Raw genomic sequence first — 9,177 nt, forward strand, 5'->3', positions numbered from 1 at the left:
CTTCACTTCAACCCAATTTGGGTTTGCTGTGAATGTGATGAACAAATTGGGATTACCATACCAACGACAAATAGCCATGGCATCTTGATATTTCTCAGACATATATCGAGGGCTTGATGTGAAAGAAGAAGGTAGAATGACTTTTTTTCCAGTTTTTCTAGCATCTGTATCTCCACTTTCCATAGCATTGCAGACGTTTTGATATAAATCAGCTCTCAGTTGTTTTTGATTAAGTCTAATGAAGCGCAATCTTTCCTGCTCGGTCGCAGTGAAAGCATCCACAATATACTGATGAAGCAATTTTCCAGAGAAAATGATTGTCATACCCTCGGATGGTCTTGTCTGGATCTGATGAGCGTAGTACTCTCTCATGGTCATATATTCTCGTTTTATTTTCGAGTTTTCAGAGGTTTGATAAGGTATGCGCTCATCGTATCCGTATGGGAACAGCAGCGGGTACTGAAAACTCATGTACAGAGGGTGTAAATCACTGATCCGTTGCAGCTTAGATGACTTGTACTCGAGCACTAAATCTTTACCTGCAGAGTCAGCCGTGAAGTCGCCAACGTACAAACCACCTATCTCACCTGCAGTTGGCAAGTCATATTGGCGTCCTCGATGTTTCTGATTCACTAAAGTTACACTGAATTCAACCGTGTCACCAGATAAGATACGGTCTCGTGCATGTCTGAAAGTCTTGGCGAGTGGATTATGTTCATCCAACATTTTGATCAAACCAGCCATCACATTATCATCTACTGTTAGAGCGGATGTACCCTTGCTGAATGCCTTCTTTCTGTTTGCCAGTTCATTGTCTGTGTCGACTATGTAAAGCTGTGAGAACTGCGGAGGTTTTCCCTCTGGTGGGAATAGAGAACATATTCTGTGGTGAGTTTGCCCATGAAGTCTAAATGAAAAGGGTCCAGGAGTGTTAGTAACAGAGTTGTCAATTTGGCCACCCATGGATGTGAAGGCTAACATTCCATTAGCAACTCGGATCATAATTTTGAAGCTTGATTTTTGGAGAAGTTCTTTCAGAGGTGAAGGTGGTTGTCGTCTAGGTGGTAGCTTTACACGCCCTTGCTGACAACATATGCTGAACCTTCTGGGTGAGTTTCGTGTCTCTTGAACGAACAGCTTCTGCATTCCAGACAATTGCTTGACAGTCCGGGCATGTCGCTAACTCCCACTTGTTTACAACTGGGCGCCGGTACCTCCCTGCCAGTTCAGTTCAGAAAGTTTTATTGGCAACATATATTGTTAATTTCATATGCATAGATTGTTTGATTCATACCTGGTCGGCTTCCACTCGTACACACTAATGCTGCTTTTAGAAATGTTAAAGTATGATATTAGTGATAGAAAGACCGTAGTAGCTCAAGACGCTTTGTAAACTGACTGCAATTATAAAGTCTTAACGAAGAGCTTACATTTTTTTGTAGTGGCTACTCTCTTGTTGATTAGTCTCTCCATCCGCAGAGCCCGAGCTATCCTTCTGTTATCTATAATTCAAATTAATAATGCAAGGTGAGTTACGAATTATAATTAAATTATGGATGTTCTAGCTGCATAATTTATAGTGTTATTTTGAACAGCTAAGATAGTGTCTGCGTTGTGCTGTATCTCTTGTTGTAGTGCGTTGTTTCTCTTTCTTGCGCGGATGTTTCTTCGGTTCTGTCGGGCAAGCCGCCCATTAGTTTCTGAGAATGTAATCGCCTCGGAAAAAGTCAGAGCCAACACATTAGATCTGACTTGATAAATAAGTCTCAGAATTAGGGGTGCTATACCTTTAATACGATCTACGTCTCGTCTGCATCCGAGCAAAGTTGGGGGTGTGAGTGGTAGAAATTGCTCTTTCAACCAAGGCTGGCGTTCATCAGATACTGATGAAACAGAGAGTAAATAACTTGAAGAAGTCGTCAAAATATATAAGTATGTGTAAATTAGTGTCTCGCTACGACTTACTTTTTTTTTCCGGCTTCTTTTAGTTGCAGTTGATGATGATGATGTGGATAGTAGAGGAACACTTTCTGTTCTCCTTGATCTCCTTAAAGGTCCTTTATCTGTTTCTGGTACTGGGGACTTAACCATGACTTCTTGCAATGCAGATGTACTCAAAGTTTTTTTATTATATTTCAGAAATCAAAGATGCAGAGTCTGAAACGAAGCTACAGAGAAAATTATGAGGTTTGTTAGTAACGGCTGTTTCATGCTATGTGCATTGTATTGAAGATGTGCGTGTAGTTTTTTATTAATGGGAGACGTATAGGCAGCATACAATTGTTACTGTTCTAATTTAATTTAACATAATATTAATATTAATATTAATCATATAGTAGCAAGAGAGAACGGAAATATTAAGTATGTGAAAGCTTAAATGTTGTCAAATGTTCTTCACATAAAGTACTTGTCATTAGGTCTTGGAAGAGGCTGTGGAAATTCGCTGGTCAATGTTTATACATGCAATCCTCTTAGGTTCACTTGGATCTTTCCATCACGCTTATTAATTTTTTCCACTGACCTAGGAGGAAAGGGAGGAAAATTTTAATACCCCCTCTGAAGTCACTTTTGTAATGGATTTATTTATATGTTAATGTTTTAATTTTGTAATATATGACTCTACAATGCAAACTTAGTCTAAATTTTGTTTAATTTTAAATACATGAATAACCCCTAGCACAAACCCAATCATTTTTAACTTTTTGGAAAATTTATCCCCATTAGGTCCTAAATGATGCCGTGGAAAGTAGCTGGTCAAGGTAATTACATGTTATCATTTTAAGGTTTAGTTGGATCTTCCCATCACTTATAGTTATTTTTCCCAATGTGCTAGGAGGAAAGAGAGACTAAATTTAACACCCAATTTGAGGGCACTTTTTAATAGTTTTTTTTACCATGCAATATAACGTAAATAAATGTTTTTTTTTTTTTGATCAAACCATACTTACATTAATCTTAAATATGTCTAAGCTCCAACAGAGGAGGAGGATACAAAGGGGCTATTAACAGCCAAGCAGACAACAACAATAACATAAGGGATAAAATGGCGATACAAATCATAAAAAAAAAATCATATGAAATTGTATCACAACAATGTCATAAGCTTCTTCAAAGATCGCATCTAGTGTAACCCGTAGGACCACACACACTGCACCATACGCAGAGAGCATTCGATGGGAGGAAGATCCTTGCAATACCAACGAAACATGTTCATCCAATTCACTCCATATAGGAGGAAATATTAGGAAAGAAGACTGATTCAACTGAGGAACAAGCGGGAAACCATAACCCGCCACATCCATATTCCACGGCCTGAAGATGACAATGAACTTCTCTTCCACCTGCCACAAAGAAGAGAGATACACAAGCCCAACACCAACATCCGTCATGGAACCCGTACAAGAACTGCATACTGCAGACGATCGCGCCAAGGCGATATAAATTCTACTAGAGGTCGCAAAGGTAGAACCTAATAAAACTAAATCCATCGGTATATCACCAACTAAAGTCCTATACCTCAGTTCCAATGTCACCCACACAAATAACTGTCAATATTCTATATTAGCAGAGTAAAAGGAGCTAAGATGACCCTGAAAAACCTTACACGAAGGAGTGGTAGGGAGGTCGAAACAAGAACTGATTGAAGGCCAGTCGACACACCCAAACACAAACCTGTATATCACAGGAGAAAGAAACCCGTAGGTTAATGAAGTGTCACTAGCGGACACAGGGGAACCACCACCACCACCATTCTTTGTCGCCATCCTAGATGGAGGCTTTAGAGTTGAGATCTGGGTAAAAGCTTGAGTAGATGGTATGGAGAAGAGACAGCCACAGACGGCTGATGAAACCCCAAATAACAAGAAGGGAACGTCACGGCCTCGAGACTCATGCGTCAAACTTAGGAAATCCAGATCTGGGTTTTGAGTCATCGCCAGAGGAAAGAGACTGGAAGAGGTGTTGAGGCAGCGAAGAAGAGCAACGACGGCGGGTACATCCGGAGGATCTGGTGGTTCCGGCGGAGTGACGAGAGAGAGGGAAGCCAAGGGGAGGAACTTGCACGGTGGTGGGTCAGGAGGAGGCCTGAACAGCAGACAGAGAGGAGCAGTCACCATCATCATCACGAGGAAAGGGAGGAGCTGCTTCACGTGGTGGAGAGCTAGGCGGAGGTGGAGGAGTAGAGGAGATCCATCCAAGCGGCGTACATCGGGACTCGGGCTTGGGAGGTTTCTTCTAGGGCGAACATGGTATTCCCGTGTACACTAACTCTAAAAGAAAACTTTATTATTTTACGTAAATAAATGTTTTAACTTGGTTAATATATGCTTTTACATTAGAACTCCCAAAAAAATGAATGATGATGGTTCATACACTGGTGAAGTTAGCTTGTTCAAACTTAACATAACTGAATCTATAATAATAACCATGATAAAATTAAGGAAAAATAGAATTACTGCAAGGCGCATGAGAAATAGGAATTAGGACAACCACGACCCATAGTATTTTCATTAAGAAATATTTGGAAAAAACGACATAGCAAAGACTTTAAAAAAAAACCAGAAATTAAAGGAACTAAAAGCAAATCCAGATAGGAAAAAAAAAACCAGAGAATGACATAGTCTAATCGTGGTTGTTTGGGTTCCAAGCTAGTACTCATTCCACACGTGCTTTCTTACGTGCAGTTGCTTCCCCAGCGTCTTCACCCGATGCTACTGCTTCATGTGCTAGACGTGCACCATCAGCTTCGGTGAGTTGATCTGCAACATTGTTTGTGATACCAGCTCTGACATCTGATCCTGGTGCCACAGATTGGGGGAGAGCTTGATCGGTAACTTCGCCACCCTCCTGCTAGCAACACCCCAAAGTTTTATATCAGATCTATATATAAGCACTACTTACAAATAAGGAGAACTCAAGTACACTAACAGAAAAATTTGGCTTTGGCGCAAGATCACGTGCGGGGAAAATGTGAGATATGGTAAAGGTTCGGTGATTTGGACCAAAATTGAAGTCCTTTAACCTGAGCTGAAAAGTGTAGGTGCTCCCCACCAGATTAGCGAGTGAGCGAGGTAGGTCGATGTCAACTTGGCCATTAGTAGCTATCCCCTGCAATGTGAAGGAAAAATATACATAAATTAAGTATACAAAAATAGATTACACGCTCAAGACGTAGAGGCTGATTAGCGGGCATACCACGATCTGTGCAGCATCAGAAGCAAGAACATGAGTCAGGCTAGCAACCTCTTCATCAAAACCAAGGAAAGCTGCTGCACCAGTGCCATCTGACACGGAGAGAATCACACGATACCTGTCAGATTGGAATGAATTTTAGTACTTTTTTACCACCACCCAGAAGCACAAAGCGAAAATAATTTATTTGACTTTAGCCACAGCATTGGTTTCATTGCATGGGACGCATTTGAATGAAGTCTCCTCTCGGATGAGTTTCTTGGAGCAAGTGGAGCAGCCAATGTAACACCAACCCTCATCAAGATGAATCTCAGTCATCTTGGCCGTACAGAGAAACTCAATTATCTGTCAAGTCAAGAGAAACTCACAATCTTAAGTGCAGTCTAAGAAGGAGTAAAATTAAGAACATGTAAACAAAAAAACCTGAGGATCGGCCGTGATAATAAATTAGTTAAGCTCAGAAACCGTCATGGGTTCAATCTTTTGTGCGTGAACCACCTTTGATGAAGACCCTGACTGGTCTGTATCACCACTTGGCAATTTGCAAGGATAATAACATGTAAACGCTTATGACAAATCAATAGCAAAATAGTCAAATTTGCGTTATCAAATAAGTGAAAGGATGCTTGCCTGGCAAATGCATCTGCTCCTACAGCAGTTTCGGAGTAAAAAACAAATACGTGCCGCAGAAGTGCCATTCAAATATAACTTTCCTGCCAAAACACATGGGAGTGTGTATAAGTTGATGGCAACCAAACAAAAAAAATTATCAACTACATGATAGCACGCAATCTTACCCGAAACCAACTTAGGATTCACGGCTGTTACAACAACGAACCTTGGCTCTCTTCCGTACCCATCGAGCTTGCTATGGAATGCAAGGGCCAAGGAGTCAAAGATACTAACACAGACAGTAGTATCCCTTCACATAAACGATGTTAGAAAGTAAGTCAGTGATACGTAATAGTTTTAAAGTATAACAAATGGAATTCAGAAGATTGACAATACCTTCCAAGACGCAAGTTAAGCATTACGCGCTGAGCCCAGGGATACGGTCAGTTATTGTGCTCCTAATTGCACAAAACTCTCCCATTATGTCTGACATATTATGGATTGGAAACACGTTAGAGCATGGCATAAGTAAACAACGACCATAATAAAATAACAAAATTATTATACCAGGGAGTTGTCTGCCAGTGTTTGCTAGTTCAAGTATCTGGTCGTACGGTCGGAAACGGAAGTGCTCCGTCGGTATCGTCTGAGCTATCATTGCTAGCTTTTCAAATAAGGTGCCATCATTGAAACGAATGGCAACTGGCGCATCAGATAGCCGATATTTCGGGCTGCTACGCGTCACATCGAAGCCGCTTAGTGTGTATACAGAGCCTTCGGTCATACGTGGTCTGAACCTAAGCTGGAGAAGGGCAGAGACAGATCCGTGAACAACAGTAGACTGATGGAGCAATGAAGATAAAACATTAGAATCTATAGAAAATAAAACTATAAAGAGGTTTTAGAAGATAAAGGCGGATCTTACATTCTCATCGATGAGCAACATGTCAACACTCATAAGCTCCCCGCCCTTGTTGATATTCCTAGCCTCCCAAAGCCTCAGCAGACGGACCTTGACGGTATTGGAGCATCGGTCGGCTCTCAAGTCGTTAAGAAGAGTGTACGCCATCGAAATCGGTTGCGAGAAAAGAGTTTACTTCTAAATTTCGTCTGATTTGAGGTGTGCATCGTAAGATGGTGAGATGTCGTATTTATAGCTGAGGATTAAGCCGGGTACGGTGGAATACGAAGAGGTGTATTGATTGAGCAATTCAAGTGGAAGGAGTGGATTAAAAGGGGTGAGGTGGAGTTAACTTGCAGAGTTATTGAAATTGGAGGCGTTAGGGATATTGAACAGGCTCGAATCTCTGCGTCTCGCGGTCGAGGATGAGAAGGTAGAAGACGAAGACGAAGACGATACGGGAAAACCCTAGGCTCCGTCAGTTCATATGAACGGGCTCCAAAATGGGCCGCGAAATAAAAATTAAATAGACATCACATTCGCCGGAGCCCAAACCGAATAAGAAAAGAAAAAAACGCAACCAATTAAATACCGACACGTGTCAACAAATGCCCACACCTAAAAAGGGACGTGGAGGGCTAAGATGAGAAAAAACTGTGCTTTATTAATATAGATTGTACTGTAGTGATGTTTGTATGTTAGCAATCAAAACTTTGGAAGTGTTTTCCTGAGCCATGTTAATAATCATTTCACGTTTTACATGTTTTTGTCTCGTAATGATGTTTATTGTTGATTTAGCTTGGGAAAGAATGGACAATCCAACAACATATACACCACTGAAACGAAACTCAAATGAGTAGGCTATGAGTATGGTTTGCTATGTGATCCATGATTTTCAGACAAATTGAGATGTAGGTCATGTGGCAAAGATTTTTCTAGTGGCAACAGAAAAATTGAGAAGTAGGTTTTGTTTTTGTATTAGATGTGATTGAAGAAACAACAGTTGTGATATATGATCTAACTTGGTATTTGATGAATTTTTTGTATATTTAAGACTAAAAGCTTATTAAAACTAAGTCCAGCGTATATTCCGAATTTATGTCGAATTTTTAACAACTCGCTAAAATGATTAACATATCCTTGCGCAGCGTTTAGAATCATTGTTCTTTTTCCCGTAGCCACTCATTTTGTCATCTTTTGCCACACGCATGTATTTAGACAACGACATCTACATATGGAATAATGTGGAATTACAAAATGTCATAATATCATGTCATAGTATCATGTTATCTTACGTGGGCAACTATCAAACATTCAAAAAATAAATTAAAACCCTATGTCTCCTTCTAACCAGATAAAGATAAGACATGGGCTATATATATATATTATTTTTATTTTTTTGAACATAAGACATGGGCTATATTTTTGAAGCCTACTAAACTTGTATAACCACTGTACTCTAATTAGTAAATCCTAAACTCAAATATAAACCATAAATCTTAAATCCAAATATAAACCATAAACCATAAAACCAAGTATAATTATTAAACCCTAAATCCAAATATAAACCAGAAACTCTAAACCCTAATCATTATCCTAAACCCAAATATAAACCATAAACTCTAAACCTTAGATATTAGTGTTTATGATTTAGTGTTTAGGATTTAAAATTTAGTGTGTTGCTGACAGGGTTAAGAATATTTAATAAAAAAAAATTCATTTGGCAACTAGTATAATTTTATTTTTACCCTTTTTATTTTAATAACTTTGTTTTTACATTGTTAACGCCTCCAGAAAACACTAGACCCTAAATCCTAAACACTAAACCTAAACCTTCGGATTAACCTTTGCAGAAATTCTAAACCATAAATCATAAATATTAAACACTAAATATTAAAAACACTAAACCTTAAATCATAAACTTTTAAAGAAATCTTAAAGCATATTTTAGTGTTTGGGATGTAGTCTATAAGACGAGTTTGTGATCTTCATGTAGATTTATGTATTTCTTTGTGTAACTAGGTAAATTTACAATTTTTTTGTATTGAAAAATATATATTTAATATCCGACAATCATTTCTTCAATCTTAATTTTGTAAAAGTTATCTGGTTTTTTTTTTCGGTGGACAAAATTAAGTATCCAAAATTGCATGCGAAAAATTGTACAATGCCAAATTGAGTTACTAGAATAAATGAAGTAGATTTTGTAGGGTTAGATTACGTTTAAAAAAATCCATAATTAATTTACGCTTAGGAAGGAAATCGGATTGTTACATTTTAAAATGCAAGTTTTTTAAAAATATGCCGTTTTTTACAACTTTTTTTTTCTTTATTTGTATAGTTTTTATTTTTTTTATTTTTTTTACCATTGTTAACGCCGTCAGCAAAACACTAGCCGGCAGCCGCTAAATCCTAAACGCTAAATCCATGGGTTAACTTTAAACTCTTTGATAAATCATAAACCATAAATCATT

This window comes from Brassica napus, chromosome C8 (genome assembly GCF_020379485.1).
Source record: "Brassica napus cultivar Da-Ae chromosome C8, Da-Ae, whole genome shotgun sequence".
NCBI lineage: Eukaryota > Viridiplantae > Streptophyta > Magnoliopsida > Brassicales > Brassicaceae > Brassica > Brassica napus.